Below are 18,290 nucleotides of genomic sequence, written 5' to 3'. Positions count from 1 at the left end.
TTGAACCCTCTTCCACCAGCATTCTGGCCATTTCAGGAACATATGATTCTGAAAGAAACGTCACAGGAAATATCAGTTCTGAAACCTTGCTGAGATTTCGAGCAGCAAGAGAACAACGCAAAGGAGATCATGTTTCCATGTGCATCGTGGGTGAGGAGGCACTGCTCTGACAAATTTGTGACATAACCAACTTTTATTTTATTTGCTTATCTCAGAATTGAAGTGGTACCATTACTTATGAGCATTCTTGGCACATATGTTGTCCCAGGATCAGGGCTTATATTGCTTGCATCAGTTAACAATAGGAAACTGAGCAATGGAGCATGGAATAAAAAGTGACCATGTAAATTGTTCTTTTTCAGCACTCTTTAAATGCTTGCAACTGCTACTTTTATTTTTATGTAGAAAATGTTTCTCTGAATTGCAGCAGCAGAAGCAATCAGCAGCTTCAGCACAAGAAACCAGGCAGTTAAAACAGAAAATTGGGTGCAATTTGTAATCTGCACGATGTGCTGAGCCCTCTGCCAGAATACATTTTCAAGGGAACATTTGTGTCTATTTAGGTCACATCCTGCAACCTGGGATTCCTCAGAAAGACGCAGCAGCGTTTATCCAACATGACAAATCCATTTCTGTGTTTAGGCATGGAGGTGCTACGAAAGGGAACTCCGCAGCATCAGTCAGCGAGGCAGGACCCGTCTCTGTGTACGGTGAAGTATCCGACGACAGGGACAGGCTGTGCAGCGCTGCGGGAGAAAGGAGACGACCAACCTGTGCTCAGATAGAGCCCTCTGCGAATGGAAAAGGGGTTGTTCATCCTGGAGGAGGCTTTTATTCGGTAATACCTTTTCTAATCAAGTTTATTTCCCCCACTGTCACGTTGTATTGACTCCCTGCCAGCCGCTGCAGTGCAATAGGCTCTACCCACCGCCCCTGCATGGACGCTGCACCATTGCCAATCTGCGACAAACTGTTTCTAGGACTGCTTTAAAGTGTCCACTTGCAGTAAGAGTTGTAAAGCAGAGCTGCAAATTGTGAGAAACAGAAACTTGTTTTTTCCTTTAAAATCCTGGCCAATCGTTTCATTACCTGTGGCCTGGAAACAAGTAATGTAGGTTAGAGTCTGTCAAGAAATGGGGCAAGTACTTTTCAGAAAAGAAGAACAAAACCAGTCGAGATTTTTTCAAAGCAAAGCGAGCAAATGCTCAGTATATTTCCATCAGAACCCTTCTTTCATGATATATAAGCTGTTCAGAATGTGTTAGGCACAATGTAGCCATATGAGCCAACAATTTTGAGGTGACAGTGCACTTAGAAAAGTGACTGAGATCTAGGTTTATGCTTTAATCAGCGTTTGTATCCACATGTCCCAGAACTGAATCTGGGCCCAGAAGCGTAACCTGCTGTCAACTCCCTCAAATATCTGCGAATTCAGAGTATACTCCTTCCATCTGTAATTCCCGCTGTGGCAAAGTTAAGACTAGCATCCAAGATCAACGTAAGCCCAGAGGATCTGCTGACGGGGCATAGCTCATCATCACAGGGGGCAAGGGTGGCTTCCACAGGAACTAAAACATCTACAAACCTGTTTTTTAATTTCCAAATGCAATTTCCTGAGCTTTTTAGGCCTGGTCTTACTGATATTATGTATTGCAAGATTTTTGTTAAAAGGGCCTCACACATGGTAATTTTCTTGGGAGAAGAAAAAAGTCGTTTACAAATCATGTGACTGCTGCATCTCAGCACACATTTGAAAGCAGTTAGATACTGCATACGGTACATAAAAATTGGAAAATAACATTTTTTAGTCTTGTGGATCATATATAAAGCACAGGCAAATGCTGATTGAAACAACAGTTCATTAATTAAGGCCAAAACAAGCTGTCTGCAATTCTATCAGTCTAAAAGCAATAACAGTTCATGTCCGGATTCTAAATTCCTTTGTGTACAGAAAGTTTATGTACGACAGTTCTGAATCGCACATGGCCAGAGGCTTAATTGTTTACAATATTTGCATTAGTCTGTACTGGCTTTATGCCCGACTGAACTGATACTCAAACTGAGATTACGCATGGGAGACTCAAAATTCATTAGGTGAAAAGGAACCCTTGTGTCTACACAGTGCAAACACCCAGGACAAGAAGCAGTCTTTATAGGTGCTCATGTCTGCATAAATACTAGGATTCTAAACTAGGGACAGTTAATCTTTGAAAGTTCTGTGCTTTTTCTTCCAAAACTATTTTGAGTGTTGGGCTGGAAATATTGAATCTTGAATACTGAATATTGGAACTACTGAATTTTGAAAAATCTGAAATTCTGAACTTTAAAACCAGATTTATTCACTGTGATCCAAACTAGAATGGTTTAAAGCTTTGTAGAAAACCTAAGCCAGTTTATGAGCAGGTGCTGGCTATTTTCTTCTCCTCTGTTTTCTGCCTCTAGCTGTATTTCATTTCTCATAGTACCATAACATTGAACTGTAAACCACATTTCTGTCCTGATTTGCAGCTGCTCTCCATAGTGACTGCGCTGTGCAGGGACCTCACTTGTGGCAGGGCAGTAGTCCTGGTTGTTCATTTCTAAAACTCTCTTCCCTTTGACCACATTGCTGAGCCTAACCTTGCACTGCTCTGATTGATAAACTCACTGATTTATGACCTGTTTCTGACCTCTCTGTTCCCACAGCAGTACTGCACCATTCCCTTTAGCTTGCAATCGCCTCTGTTTTCTCTTGTACATACTGCTGAATTCACAATTTCTGTTCCTAATAAGTAGAAATATATGTCTGCATCTGCTCTATACTCAAGTTAAACCACGTCAATAGAGAAATGAATGTTTTACGGATATTTTAATGGGTGCTATAAGGTTAGCTTGGCTAGTTACAACAGGTAGCAATTACCTGCTGTTACATGGTAATCATAACATGACCATAATGTTGTTATGGTAATATTATCATAATATTGCCTTCATAGGGCAAGGTGAGATGAGCCCTGTATTACCTTACCACATATTTAAGCAGTTTAGCTTATTCATATGAATGGCGTGGTGAGGCAGTATAACAGGGATTTTATAGCTGGAGTAGAGGTGAGAGATGCTTATTAGCAGTGCCCACGCCTCTGACCCTTTGCAACTGCTTGAAGAACGTCTTGGCTTCTTTGCATGTGCATTGATTGATACACAGGAGGAAAACCTTCTTGTCTAGGTGGTCTAATGTTGTGTGTAATCTATATACTTTTCTTTTGGTCCTGTAAGATGGAGGACGTAAGGATTTCACAGTAGGTAAGAGAGAGAAAGTGCTTCACAGCCACTAAAAAAGTCTCAAGGGACTGAACGCTGGTACTTTTGGCAGGCCTGATCATGCGCAGTAGACCCTCAGGATCTGTATTTCAGAAGAGGCAAATATCTTGCAAGTTTCTACGGAAAGTGCCTGAGAGTGTGCAGAGCCCAGACCTCCTTTACCCGAAAGGGAGGTTGAAAGAGTAGCTGCTTGCAATGGAAATGCCTATCTTGCAGCTCCCCCAAACCAGGACCCTATTAGCTGCACAAAGGCTAAAAAAAAATGCTTTCCATTATGTTCCAGAATGTATGTATGGTGGTTACTAATTGCATGGGACAGTTAATTAGTTGTGTTGCGGCTTTAAGCTAGTACAGGACTTGAATGGAAATGATAACACTGGTTTTACTCTTAACACAGCCAGTGGACTAGATAATGAGAAAGTGTGCTTTAGCCTTTGTGGACCTAATTGGGAGAAATATGCGGTAGTGGGAGGCACAGGGCTATGTCTGCACTCCCAGATGGCTGCTCCAGGAGCCTGCAAACTGCACACCGCGACTCCAGCTTGGCTGCAATAACCTGCCATATCTGACGTCACAGGAATACATGAAATAATCTGTATTTGTGATTTCTGCATTTTACTATGGTGAGCATCAAAAGTAAGATTTTTTTATTTACCAAAAGGTAAAGCTTTTGTGATAGGTTTAGACCATGAAGATTGTCCTGGACTAAGAAGGACATTCATACGTGCTGACTGATAAATCTGGAAAGCTAAAGCCTCCTGCTTACTCCCATAGCAGGCGAAGCCACAGTGGGAGGCAAAGCAGGATTTCATCATACTTCCCACCATGAGAGCTCTATTTTATCTGAATGGTCCCCTGCTAGGGCCCTTCAGCCTGTGTGGCAAATCCTTCTCCCCCCAAAGAGCCCAAGGGTAATGAAAGTCATCCAGGTCCCTTCTGATCTGCCCTAGCACATCACAAGGGCAATGCTCGCCAGGGGGAAACAGGGACAGGAGGTGCGAGAGAGTGGTTGGGAGACAGCAGGGTCTGTAACTCCTTCCAGCATCTGCACTGTGGTCCTCGCTCTTGCACACGGGAGCTCAGTGCAGGCATTTTCCCTAATGACTCAGGAACAAACCGTCACTGATGGAAGTGAACAAAAGCCCATTGACTGCACTGAGGTCTCTCCGTAGACACAGAGAAAGGAATACGTCTTGGAGCTCAGAGAGAGCTCTGAAATGTTCATGTTATGACCTATCAAATTACTGAATGGAGATAGCATAAACCCTGACTTTTTATCCTATTTCAGAGGAAGATCGCAAATGAAATGTGAAAAACCTAAAAAGGTAAATTATCTATGAATGCAATGTTTAAGTGAACACTTAATATTATTGACACTTAAGGGTGTATGTAGAAATTTACAAAATGTATTTGTTAAAAATTAGTGAATCAGACAGTAAAACATAATATTTCACCTCTTAGATATGAAATCCAATTGGAAAGGCATTTACTACAGTGTCAGTGCAGCCTTTAATAGTGAAAGGCAGGAAGAAGCGCATCACTCGTGAACTTTCTTTGGTAAATGAAGTACTTTCTTTTAGAAAAAGACGACTATGGTCAAAATGATTATATTCTGCACTGAAGGACACAAGCACTGCCCTGGAGAATTCCAGCCTCTGTGGAGAAAAATAAAAATCTTGCTATAAAATGGGATATTGCCCTCCATCCAATGGAGAGCTCAATCTGTGGGTGTTTTCTTAGAAAGAAGATTGTATTACTAATGACAATATGCTTATATTCATAGATATTTGAGAGCCTTCTAAAATGCAGAATTCGCTAATCCTGAGGAAAATGAATGATGTGGTTTTACTATCATTCCCTTTCTTAACTTGCATCTTAAGGTTAATTTTTCAAACTCTGCAAGTTGATTTCAAAATTATTAAAGACTCTTTTTTTCTCTTTATCTGTTAATTCTTAATGTTAGGATTTAAGACAAGACATTTGGTAATTTTATTTCTTGCTTGATTATCATGTATTCTTTCAGTAATGGTTACAGTGAGGTTATAGTAAAGGCACAGGAAATTCTGTATTTTTCCTATAAAAGGGGGATCATTTAATTATTTTGGGGGCTAATAACATTTTGATAGCCAAGAGTTACCTGATAGTGTGAGATAAATGAAAGATATACCATATTGTCACTAATTATAAAAAGTATGACGTAATGAAAATTCCTGTGATAAGAGACACTGCTCACTGATTAGAAAAACAAAGTGTTCAAAAGTGTACCTATGGGTGAAATTTTAGTATTTGAAGAAGCAGAGTGGCTATAAGTGTGTATAATTACCTGCTCTCTAGTGGTCAGAAGGTGCTAGCCAAGGACATGGCTGTCTTGTGCTGGCCGCTGCACGGGCACTCGACAAAAAGCAGCCTCGAGAGGGGCAGGGACAGGGACAGGGACAGGGATGGGCAGGAAAAGCTGGCTCGAACCAGGGAATTTGGAGAGGTGGCACGACTGGTCAGAGCAGGCCTCAGTAAAGGAGCCATGTCTCTTGCAGCCTTCTCCAAAATTGTATTTGTTAATTTGTGTATAAAAATGTGCATTTCTATTCTTTGCCTACTGGGGACTTTCTCTCTCTGTAACAGGAAAGCCTTTAGGTGCTTAAAGGTTGTCTGCAACAGCTCTGTTAGCTGAATTCATTTTTTTTCTGAGTTTGGGCAGAATTAGACATCATTTCCCCCAGTATGAAATACTGTTTTATGAGAAACGGTTATTGAAACTATTTTGGATAGCGGGTGTCCGGAGGATTCGGGTCTGCTGTGGAGGTCCATAGGCTTTCCTGTCCTTCCCGCAGGGCTGAGCCTGCTTCACTGCCTTCCAGCTGCAGCTGAAGCTTGACAGGAGCTACCTCTTTGCATAGAAACGAGAAACTATTTTTAAATGAGATTAGTATCATGATAAGTATTATTGCTGGCTCTCATCCATTCTAACTTTCCACTTATGTACTTTTTATTGTTGTTAAGCTTCTTACTGTGCCAACATCTTTTTGGTTCGTGATTATAAATGCTTAAAAATATCTGTGCTGTACTGTCTGATATCCAGCTGAACATAATAGCCACTTGTCTGAAAAATGAAAAGGAGCTAATGTATTATTTAGAGAAACATGTTGTTTGTTGATAAGGAAAACAAGTTTGTTGTTCCTTATTATATATTAAGGTTTGTTCCTGCTTATTTCGTGTTACACTTTACCTCTATAAGTCTAGATTTCCAGACAATTTAAAGCATCAAAGGATGAGCCTTTCATTTAGAAGAACATGAAATTGAAATGAGAATAAAGTCAGGTAGTGATACAGCTGGCTGGTCCCAAACTCCATCCCTTGGCCCAGCTCTCCTCACGCTCTGTGAGGACTCAGGTGCTCCTTGCATTTTGGCATTGTCTTTTAACTTCACTTAGACAAAGCTTTATAACCTCCTTCTGACAGGAACCCCTGCTTCTTGGAGCGTGTGGGCACTCTCCTGCACTTGTTCGCCCTTGAATGAGGTTGGATGTGTGGAGCGGTTTGGCGCATCGCTCACCTGCAGCCGTCTCGGGCAGTTACAGACCCCACATAAATCCAGACACGAAGCCAAGAAGAGCTTGTTCCTAAATCATAGCAGCTGCAGGGAAATGTGCTGAAGCTGAGCGTCACGGTCCGAGGTAGAGGGACGGGCACCCCAACAGAAGGGCATGATGGGGATACTGGACAGAGGACCATAAACTAAACAGATTCGAGGTGGCGGTATAGGTCTTTGCGTAGCAATGAAGGGATTCATAATAGCAATAAACAGATAACCTTTTAATGACAATTAACAATAACAATTATAACCAATAACCTTGAAAATGTCTATGTATGTATTTATAGTATTCATAACACAGGTGGATGGATAAAACAATATAGGAAGTGGTAGGTTTATCCAGAGAAAATAGGATACAACATACAACTGAAGATGGAAGCAATAATAATAAAAGATGCCCGAAAGGCCGCGTCGAGCAACGCGCCTCTCCCCGGCGCTACGACCGTATTGTCAATCCGGCCACGCCGACAGGCGTGCTGTTTCCCCGGTCCTAGGACCATCATAGCGCTTACGTGTCCACTGGGCCCTGCTGTGGCGGCTCCTCTGATGGCTCTTCCTGGTCCGGCGTCCCAAATTAGGGTCGCAGTGAAGGGGCTCTTCCTGCTCACTGTCCTGCGGTTTCTGGTGAAGGCCTTGAAGATGGCCCCTTAGCCTCTTGCAGCCTTTAACAAGGCTGCTAAGCTGTTGGAATAGCAATTTCTCCACACTGGTAGTGATTTTTCCAGCTCTTCATGCCTTCTTTGTTCTTCCCCTCCGCCGTCGTCGCCACACGCACACACACACGCCAGGCTGCAGCCCTTTTTGTAGGCAGCCAGATGGTGACCGTGGGCATACCTCTTAGTGTGTGGTGCGTGCTGATTGGTGAGTTTCTGATCCTTCATTTGAACGTGGACCTCCTTGGGGACTAAAGATGTTAGGTCCCCCATAGCGGTGGAATGACACGAGTTGCACTTTGGCCAGTCAGGTTAAGGATGTTGTACTGGGGTTGTGTAGAGGCCAGCCTTATTGACGGGCTGCAGCTACTAGAACTCTCTGTGGTCCCTGGGGTTAAACGGCTACACTGAGATAGCGTAAAACGAGTAGAAGGTGCAAGTTAAGGTAGCAGTTGTCTGTTTTGCGGTGGTTTTTGTTTTTTTTTCCAGCAGATGTCGGCATCTGCCGAGGTTACATTCTTTCATACCTGTGCAAAGCAAAGCTACTGAGATGCTACTTTCTTGCTTTTCACAGAGAAGGAAGAGGAAAGGTTTGGAAAGGCTTGGCCCCTTTGGCATCAGCTTGGCTTGTACGTCAGGGCTGGCACAGCATAGGGGCAGTTGTTGGCACAGATAAAATCCCAGTGCAATTGGTGTCCTTTAGCAAAGACAAGAGCTGGAGACCAGGACTTTCTGGGTGTCTTGCTGTCAGTGCTTTGGTGATCTCTTTGCTCAGCTCTGTCACCACTTACAGGATGCAGCTATCTGAAAAGTAAAAGGAATAAAAACCCTTCTCTAATTTCCACAGGCATCTGGGACCCTATGGCCCCAGAAAACCAGACATCTATTTCCAGAGGACTGGATTAAAACTCCATAATCCAGCTGAAGTACGTGGCAACACACAACTGTGCCCTGAGCAAGACAGAGATCGGATTGTCTGATGGGATTCAAGGGCTGTAATACAGCCACCAGCTAAGGGCAGCCTAAACTTCTGAACTTTAAATTCTTTGGTGCATATCTCAAAGAAGATTAATTCAAAGAACAGTTGCAGCTGCAGATGATAAGTTGTGCAATATGTTCAGATCTGAGCCTGAAACTACATTATATTCTCTATCTTTAAGAGGCCTATTAGCAATTAGCAAACTATTTCCTGATATAAATAGTTCTGCATTTTGTTGAGTAGCCCTGATTCTAGCTCCCAGTGAATTTGACCTGATACTCATCTTTGCATCCATTTATGAAATTCAGCACAGAATTTCTTTTTTATATTAAGTTCAGTGAAGCTCATCCATTTCTGCACAAGTTTCTTTTATGACTTGAATTCATTTTAACCCATAACTCAAATCAAAAAGGTAGGGTTCTTATCCATTGTTAGAAACGTAAAAAGAAGAATCCTCTGTGTTAAAAAAAATAGCTTTAGAGTCCTGCAGACAGAATCAATAGACAGGATGTAGCATACAAGTTACAAACATGCAGCGTCTTTCATTTGAATTAATTACTCTGGCAAAAGAGCTCTGATTTTATCCCACACCTCAGACTATTTCTCCATAGTTGCCACTCGAATCATAGTTTTCCAATTGGAAACTCTTCATTAATTAGCATGGTCTACTCAAACTTGGACTGAAAAATTCAATATCATCTAACAGCTTTCCATATTTAGGCTTGGGATTTGATCCTACAGCTGTTGTTGGGTTTGTACTGAATCCATGGGAAATAGAAGTGGGAGTTGGCTCTGAACTGGCACTTGTAAACGCGCACAGCTAAGCTGCAAGTCCAACACGAGGGTAAAAGCTTAGCGTGTTGCTGGTGTTGCTCCCTGACTCTGAAAAAGGCCTCCTTCATTAGCCATTACTGCAGAGTAACTCCATGCTCGAGGCTGTTGGAAGGGGCCATCATTTTCCCCGTATACCCTCCCCAGCGTGTGAAGCTACTACTTAGCATGCTGATGCCACTCGGAGGTGTGGAAGGTGGCTCGGTGGCAGGCACGTCCACCCCAAACTCCCTCCCTGGAAAACACTGTCAGGCTCTTCAGCTCTTTCAGAGCGGGACAGTCATGCCCAATTATCTGGCTCAGTGGCACCACCTCCGGATTCATATTATTTTCTGTAACTGAAACAGTACCTGAAATGATTTTAGTGAGAAAATAGTTGGAAAAGGAGTACTAGACACAGGGAAGAGAATGCAATGCATATGCAGGACAAATCTGGCTCTGGGTCATGTAATAATATATCATTAGCTATCCTACCTGACGTAAATGAGACAATAGAAATGGTATGTCTCTGTAATACTTGCAAGAGGAAAAAATAATAGGTTTTTCAGCAACTTCTTTACCTTAAGGCAGATTGGCTTTCTAGTGCTTGTCCTTGGATTTTATAGTACTTTTTTTTTTCTCCATTATATGGTTTAATAAAAGCAAGGCACACATGCTACAGAATAGTGCTGTTGCAAAATCCTTATGTGCAAATGAATAAATATCTTTCTAGGTTCCAACCACGTATCTTCATGGGCAGCATCTTTCCTGCAAATTACAAGCAGGTGGATAAAACAGATTAGGAGGTTCTCACCGAGTTGGGCAAACACCTAGAAACCCAGGGGCTCGTATCAAAGCTTAAAAAAGGGGCAAAGGCTTGAGAAAATGGAAGATAAAGTTAATTCTCAAACTGCTATGACACTTCAAAAACATCTAGTGAACAGGCAGTCTCAAAAAGGCTTTTTGAAGAGTCTGTGTTAGCTGTGGCTCCGTATAGTACGTGGGTCTAGCTATGGCCAGGCAGAATTGTGCGAAAATGACCTATATACTGGAAAAATCATTGACCAGAAAAAAAAGGGTGACATTTATCGATAATACTAATAGAAGACTGCAAGAGAAACTTATGTAATTTTCTGCATTTTATTTTCACTGATCATTCTCTAGATGACTTCCAGTAGGGAGGTAATTAATGTAATATATATACAGGTATAAGTGGGTAGGCAGTACAGGATCTAATTCTCTCTGGAATTAGAACAGTTCAAAACTGTTTGACATAAAATAATCATTTTAGTGCTGGGATCCATTTACACAGAGCAGACATTGCCCTTTGTTGTATTTCATTTTATTTTTTTTTTTGCCAGACAGTTTCCTATTCTGAACATCCTGATTCAGAGACACTCCTTGCAGAGGCATACTGATTTGTTTAAAGCAATGAATTTTTGAAATACATGTGGCAATAAGGTTGAAACCAACCCGTTTACCTTTCTATTCTGACTATTTTTGCAATAGCACATGATCTCAGCATGTCAGTTCTTGCTATTTTCCTATTTATTATAGGCAACTTCCAGTAAACTACAAATACTGAACTTAAGTTAGCGGCAAGTTTAGTGATTGTTTGTGCTGACCACAGTGACTGAAAATGGGTGCAGGTGAGGAATCATATCTTTAAAAGTCAATAAATGACATTTAGGGTCCTTTCTTCTTATTGTGCAACTGTTAAATATATGGTCTCTCTGAGTGTGTGGAAACAAGATCAATGATGAGCTTCAATCCACACAGTCACTTCTTACATGAGACATAACCTTGGCTGTTAACTCCCAGATCAATCAATAACCTATTATCTCATGAGCTAAGAAATAAATACTGCCTCTAGCCACTACTAATTAGAACAGCTTGGGAGGTACAAACCAGAAGATATGTGTTGTTGTTCCTGATCGTTGGAAACTCGGAGTGAAGCTGAGTTGGTAGGGCTTGGTTTGGTTTGAGCTTTTGTTTTGTTTTTGGGGGGGGGAGGGGAAGAATGGGGAAATTAGGGCTTTTTCTGATATGATTCGTGATTCTACTTTTTAAAAGATCAAAATTTGAGCAGTACAGAATTGATTGCTTTCCTTTTGTCTGCTGGAGAGATTAGGTGTCTAATATATTCACTATAAATGTGAAAGAAATCCAGCTTTCTGATAATGGTTTTAGTGTATGCCTACCAAATTTTCTTTATAACACAAAGACTTAGAAAATGGTTTGCTGAATGGTAGAAATTAAAGAGGAAGCTAATATGGTTGACGATAGTCTACTCTTTTGTTACTTTGACTGTTGGGCCACTCGGATGTGAACTTGTCATATATTTATACACAAACAAATATGCTGTTGCAGAAGGATGAGGTTTGCTTCAAATATTGTCAAAAAAGTTGGCTATTTCCTCTGTGCGATCAGCTTTTACCTAAACTAGTGACCATTTCAAAAGAGTAAATGGTTTGAAGATGCAGCCTGTGCATCTGTGGTGCACACACTGACAGGTCTTTGAGCAGGGCCTTTGTCAGTGGATGGTAAAAGGCCGGAGCTGCATCAGTTTTGGTTACTTTTCTAAACATTTTCTTTTGAATGTGATTTACAGGACAGCTGTTGAAAGATGAAGCCTGGGGAAAACACATTACTCGCAGAAATCAGGAACAATTCTTTAAACAAAGCCTCCTCATGTATGATAAAACTTAGAGTTGATTGGTCTGCCACTAATCACAGGGGCCCAGGCTGAAGATGTGACCAGTGCTGGGACTAGGTAGTTGCATTCCTCTTTAAGTGGTTTTCTACCCTGGTAGCATATGCAGACCCTAGCAAAGCCTGGGGTCCTGTTGTGCAGTGAAAAGCTCACTGGCGGTCCTTGCCGCCAGCCCAGTGAGCTGAAGGAAGATGAGAGGACAGAAGACACGAAAGGTCTAGCCTGGTCAGCCACCTTTCTCCCACCACATGTTTGCACGCCTGCTCTCCTGTGCTGCAGCTGATTTCACCCTCCGCTGGGGCTGCGGGAAGCCAGGCAAAACAATCTGGGTGCCCGGCATTTCCTCCCAGCTGCAGGCCCCACGCGGGCCAGTGGCACAGATTAGCTCCTGGCGGGTTTGGGGGAGGTCTTTCTAAACTTTTGAACTTTACATTCATCTTTCCAAGGTGGCACATCAAAACTACAGAACTTTTCAGTGTGTTTGAGCTAGTATCATCATGGCTGTTGAATTTACACATTTAAGTCCATCTTGGTATCAGCTACAGGTATGAGAACAGCAGAAGAGACATCTGGCTGTCACTGTCCTTTGCACACGTTTCTCTGAAGTCAGGTTTATGATTCATAAACAAAGCTGAATTATTTACATCCTCAAGGGCAAATGTAATGTGATTTTATTCTTTTTTTAATTTAAAAATGACTGCAAACATTGTCATATCTACACCATCTGGTAAAGATTAAATTTATTACAGCACTGTACATTTTCTAAAGCAAAGCATCCCATCATGGCCCCAGTATCTTGAGATCACTCTTTTTTTCGCTGTCAGACTGGAACAGTTAGTGATTCCAAAGCAGATGACTCACCAGTCCCACCAGGGCACCCGCTCCCAGCTCATGCAGGTCCACATATCCCAAGGTGCCAAAAAGCAAGAGAATCCTTCTGGCTTTTTTTTTTTTTTTTAAATGTCTGAGCAGTCATTAGGAGCTAGGTATTAATTTATCTATATATTGCTATCAGTTCCACTAATGACCATATTTTAGCTTATGGCTGCAATAATGCCAGCCAGGTCACAGAGCCTCTATGCCTTAACAGACTTCGAGCCAGTCAATAAGAAACCCCAGGCACAGTGACTTGGTGGTACTTGGGCTGCCTGAATACGACTCTTGTATTATTCTGTACCTGCTTTGGAAATATGACCCTTATCCTTTTGAAAAAATCCGGCTTGGATTTTTCAGTTCCCTTATTCCTGGGAATTAAATTAATTCTGGGACCAAGAATTGTCTTAGTTTAAGGCATGAAATGTTGATCTGATGTAATGGTGAATTCATGAGGGCTGTATCTGTTGCATAGAGTTATCCTTGACATTTTCTCCTTCTTCTTAATTCCTTCATTATGTTTACCAGGCTTGTGGCAAATGGAGTATGTTATTTTGCTGTCAAATAGTTTTCTTAGAAAAGCTGGTAGCATGAAAGCCATGAAAATAGTGACTCCAGCTTTTTGAATCACATATTAAGTCTCTTAGGGTTGGAGCTAAGAAACATTTTCTTTGACATATGTTTTCTCCTTGTACAATTGTTTATAGGGCTTGCTCTCTAATACAGAAATATCAAATTTATAACAATGTATCCATAAAGCACAAGAAAAATACATTTAGTTACATACACTTACAAACGCATCAGCTGTATTCTTAGATTTCAAGCCAATCAAGCCCACTAGCAAGGAAACGAAATTTAATTTTACATTTGCGTGGAGATGTCTCTGCATCTTTATAAGTTTTCTGACTTTCAATCTGCATGATGTGTAAACGTCATGAATATCTCCAGCACTGAATTCAGTCTAAGTCTGAGTCTTTTCGATATTTCCTCCATTACCTTTTTGTAAAATTATTTTTCAGAATTTTACATTTCATTGCCTGAGAGAGAGACTTTTGTTCATTTGTGGAAGTTTTCTATTCTCTTCAGCTAATTCCAGGGAGTGACTATAAAAGTGGAAGGATGAGAACAAGACTGCCGGAACCATTGTAAACCAGTACAAACCCATACTGAAGGGCAGAGGTTTTCTAATGCAGATAAGAGGTACAATTCTGTCTTAGAAATTTTCAGGGAGACTTCTCTTTTTCTCAGCATTTTGACTTTTAACATTTATGCCCACCTGTTTAAATGTCTACTCACTTTTTCCTTCATTATTAGAATATAAAGCTATAGAGTTTCATTTTTATATATATAAATGTCTTATGGCATTGGTAAGGGACTATTAAAATTCCCAAAATATCAGTCTTTTGCTTCTATTTGGAACTCTCCTAATTTCATATGACACGTTTTGTCCATCGCGTTCATTCTTTGGTGAAAAAAAAAGCCGTAACTCAGAAAGCGAAGGTCTGAGCCGCGCTGTGCCCGTGTGACGAGCATTGCCGGGCAGACAAGGGGGGAAGCGGTAATTAAAAGGCACCATGGCTGTGAAACGCGGCACCTCGGGCACCTCCAGGCCCGGCGCCCTGGGCGGGCGCCCCGCAGCTCTGCACGGAGCCGAGGACTCACCGAGCGCTGCACGAACCGCTCGGGCGCTCCGGGGATGCAGGGGTGGCGGGGTTTGCTCCCTGGCTGGGGCTGCGGCGTCTTCCTGTGCTCCCTATGCCAGGCTCTGGGTGACTAAGTGCTATTACAAATAGTGATGTCTGAATGGTCCCTGTCTCTCTCTGGCAGGAGCACGTGAACCTCTGGAGGCCAACACCAGCCCGCTCGAGCGCTCCCTAAACCAGCGATCCCAACGTAGAGCAGCCAGGTGGCAGAGCAGAGGAATTAGAGGTGCGTATCCCTGCGTGGCTGGTCTTGTGGATTCCTGGATGCCTCCTTCACGCTTTTGCACAAAAGGAAGGAATATCCTGAAATGGGTTAGATTTGGGGTCCAGAGCTGTCCTAGGTGGGGCATCCGTGAGCGACTGAGGCTTCATCCCCCCGTGGGCTGGCTCACCCTCCAGCTCTGGGCTGCGTCCGGCTCGGAAACTCCGGCCGGAGCGGGGCAGCCGCCCGCCAGCTCCGCGCCGCCGGCAGCACGCGGCACCGCTCCGGTCCGCGCGGCTCGGAGAGCCGAGCCCTGAGCGATGGGAAGGGGGCCTCTCCCCGGGAGGTCGGTGCCGGCGGCGCTGGCGCAACGCAGCACGTGCTGCGGCCGGCGCCCCTTCTCCCCTGCCCGGAGGCTGAGGGTGCTCGCTGCCAAAAGGCAGGTGGTGGGATGAGGCTCACTCTCCTGAGCCAACAAGGTCTTCTCTAAAAAGAGACTGTCAGGGCTGAGTAAAAAGTGGGTTTTTCACAGCTGTGTATTTTCTGTTCTTTTCTGTTATGCGTTACAAAGCTGTTGGATTTATACCTGCGTATTTTACATCCCACACTTCCTAGCTCCCTTAAGATTTATTGCCCATAGCAATAAAGTCAATATTAATAGCAAACAATTGCATCCGTATCTGCTGAGGCAGGAAGTTCCTCCATGCTTTTTTTTTCGGGATTCCCCAGCACTCTTTGACTTTTATGTAGCACTAGTTAAATGCATCTAATTCCATTGTAAAGGGCAGCTGTTGTGTAGCAAATAGCAGCACAAAATCTTGGCCAAAGATAGGCAAGGTGAATTTCCAGTCAGTGTGAAACGTTATATGATGTACAGCTTTTAACATTTAAGCTTAGTCTTCAACCACTAAATCGCATAGCACTCCTATCTCATCAAAGAAGTACTTTGAGTACTCAGCAGTGTCGCGGTGGATACACAGTCTCAAGGAACCTTTAAATTTCTTCTTCCCGTACGCGTGTGGGTGTGGAAAGGCAGGATGGGAATTTCTTTTGCAATCATGTCAAATGAGAAAGGAAAGTTGATATATTTGTATGCGTGAATATGCATACACAGTTTAGCTGTTTGAATTTTCGTTTCAGTAAAAAAAATTCTCTAACTATAGCGGTTTGTTTTCACTGCCTGCAGACCAGATCTGCCGCAGGAAATCATCTTGCTGCCGTTTATCTTTGAACGAGCCTCAGTGCCGTTATACACCTGATCTCTTTGACATCCCATGCCCCTTTTTTTCTAATCACCGATACCCGCCAGTCAGAATCACCACTTTCGGGAAAGTAGTTTGTGTTTTTCTAGCAGCGTTCAGTGTCCATCTTTCCCACTTAGCGCTCTTCATTTCTCTTATGAGCCTAAAGAAAAGGAAAAGAAAAGGAGCATGATTTCTACTGACTGCTGCAGCTTCCTCGGTGCTTCTCTTTCGCCAGCTCCCGATTCACCGATAAAGCAGCAGGCGTGAGGTGACCTGCCGCCGATCGCAGCGCTGCGGCGGGTGCTGCTGGCCCCCCCAGCGGCGCAGGGAAACCCGGCGCCGGCCGCGGGGCCGCGGGCCCTGGAGGCTGCGCCGCCGGGGATGGCCGACTAGCGCTGCTCCCTGCCAGCCGCCGCTCACCGTGCAGGGGTCCCAAGGCGAGCCTGAAACCCCTTCGAAGGGGTAAGCACAAAGGCTTTAGCCCTGCAATGAATTAAAAGTTTGAATCAGCTCCACCTGAGGTGGAGCCACAAGGCACTGGAAGAGAGGATTTTTTTTTAGTTAGCAGACAGAGGTGATACGCGCCTGATGAATAAACGCAGAGGACTGGAGTTGCTCCTTTATGGATACGCGTGTGGCCTTGCTGCTGCTGAAAGCCAGCGGATGCCCGCGACTCGAACGCGCGAAGCGCTGCCGGGGGCTTGGGGAGGGTCGCCTGGGCGAAGAGCAGCGGGCCGTGCGCTCTGCAATAAACGTGCACTGCCTGTTTCTGGGTCCGGTACCGCTGAGGCACGCGGATGGGTAATAGACCTAAGTAACAACACAGGCGGTCAGGAAGCACCTGGTGTCTGCTCCGGTGCGGCTGGGAAACGGCACAAGAAACTGAAAAGGTCGGCTGCTTCCCCGCCTCTCTGCAAAGGGGAGCTCCCAGGCAGGCTCCTAAGCGAGCAGCAGGTGCTGGAGGGCTCACGCTCGCAATGCTCAAATGTCACCTTTTTTAAAAATTTCTAAATGACATTTTGTAATGCAAAAAGCGTTGCCAGCAGCACTCGTCCTGAGTGCTACATCAGCAGATGAAGGCGAACTGACCACGCAACTGAAAGTTAAAAACCACTGAGGTACAGGAGATCATCACGGGATGACAGTTGTTGTATACGAAGAGCATAAAATTCCCAACAACCGTCTCCGTGCCTGTATCTCTGAAACGGCCAGTTTCAGAAAACTGAAAACCATTATGAAATGAGCCATCTGTGAGAAGGAACTGGAATGCAGTGAAATGTGATGATGAACTTAGAACCATTTAGAGAACTTTAAAACATCTAAAACATCTAAACATGAACATCTAAAAAGCCAAAAATTCACAGTAAGGACAGGGAAGTATGTGACTTCAACAAAAACAAGCTGCGATCGTAGCGGAAGTAAGACAAAAAACCAGCAGTGAAACTACAGCAGATGGAAAGCAGAGGACTGTGAAAATTGTTAGTATATATTAGCAGCTAGAAGCTATCTGTGAGGATAGAAGCTAAACGATACCAACAGAAAGTAATGGGCAGCTGAGTTATAGGTGCTGCTGAAAATGTCAGATACCCTAGCATGATCCACGATGACGTGAGCATGGGCGAGCTGTCAGTGATAACGTAGTGAAGATGAAGCTGAATGCACAGCTGGCAGGAGGGCTGCTTTCCTGCCTCTCCTTACAGGATGGTCTCTCAGTTTGACCCAACAGCTCTTTAACATAACCCTCCCAAGCAGTGATCAGAGCCCCAGATTAGTTTTAACTTGGGTAACATGCTGGCTGCTTGAGCCATAGAGCTGTTGTGTCTCCTCAAAAGTCTCTTCTGCCATATGAGTCCTGAGTTTCTTTTCATGTTGTATGCAAGTTGGCATTTTCTTCAGCGCGTGGAAGCAAACCTTAATGTGATGAGCAAAAACTACCTGCTTCGAGATAGCTAGGTGTATGGCTTGGTGGGGAGGGCTGTATTTGAGCAGCTCTGCCTCTCCCATGCCACTTTCCTACCTGGTGGCATGTGGTGGATGCTGGTGCCACCTCCTCATCCTGCATCTGTGCTTTAACATAAAGCAGTGACAAATCCTGTCGCTGCGTCCTGGGCAAGATTCGTGCTGGAGCTAGGTTGCCACTGGGCTTGGAGCCACTCAGGCTGACTTAGCTGCAAGGATGGCAGTATGTGAGTGCAGGGAGAGCCAGGTTTGGGGTGAGGGAGGC

The 18,290-nt window shown here is 43.7% G+C and overlaps 1 long non-coding RNA gene across 1 annotated transcript in view; it reads left to right on the top strand.

The window, feature by feature from the left end:
* The first annotated feature begins 647 nt into the window (after nucleotides 1–647).
* Nucleotides 648–18,290, top strand: part of LOC104149723 (uncharacterized) — a 37,805-nt gene continuing 20,162 nt past the window's right edge. Inside the window, exons 1-2 of the long non-coding RNA XR_011134734.1 lie at nucleotides 648–838; nucleotides 14,745–14,846. This is a non-coding gene — a long non-coding RNA (uncharacterized lncRNA). The remainder of the gene's footprint in view (nucleotides 839–14,744; nucleotides 14,847–18,290) is intronic.

This window comes from Struthio camelus, chromosome 15, assembly GCF_040807025.1.
Source record: "Struthio camelus isolate bStrCam1 chromosome 15, bStrCam1.hap1, whole genome shotgun sequence".
In the NCBI taxonomy this organism is placed as follows: Eukaryota; Metazoa; Chordata; class Aves; order Struthioniformes; family Struthionidae; genus Struthio; species Struthio camelus.
The sequence above is the reverse complement of the archived record's forward strand: the minus strand, read 5'-3'. Positions and strand labels throughout refer to the sequence as shown.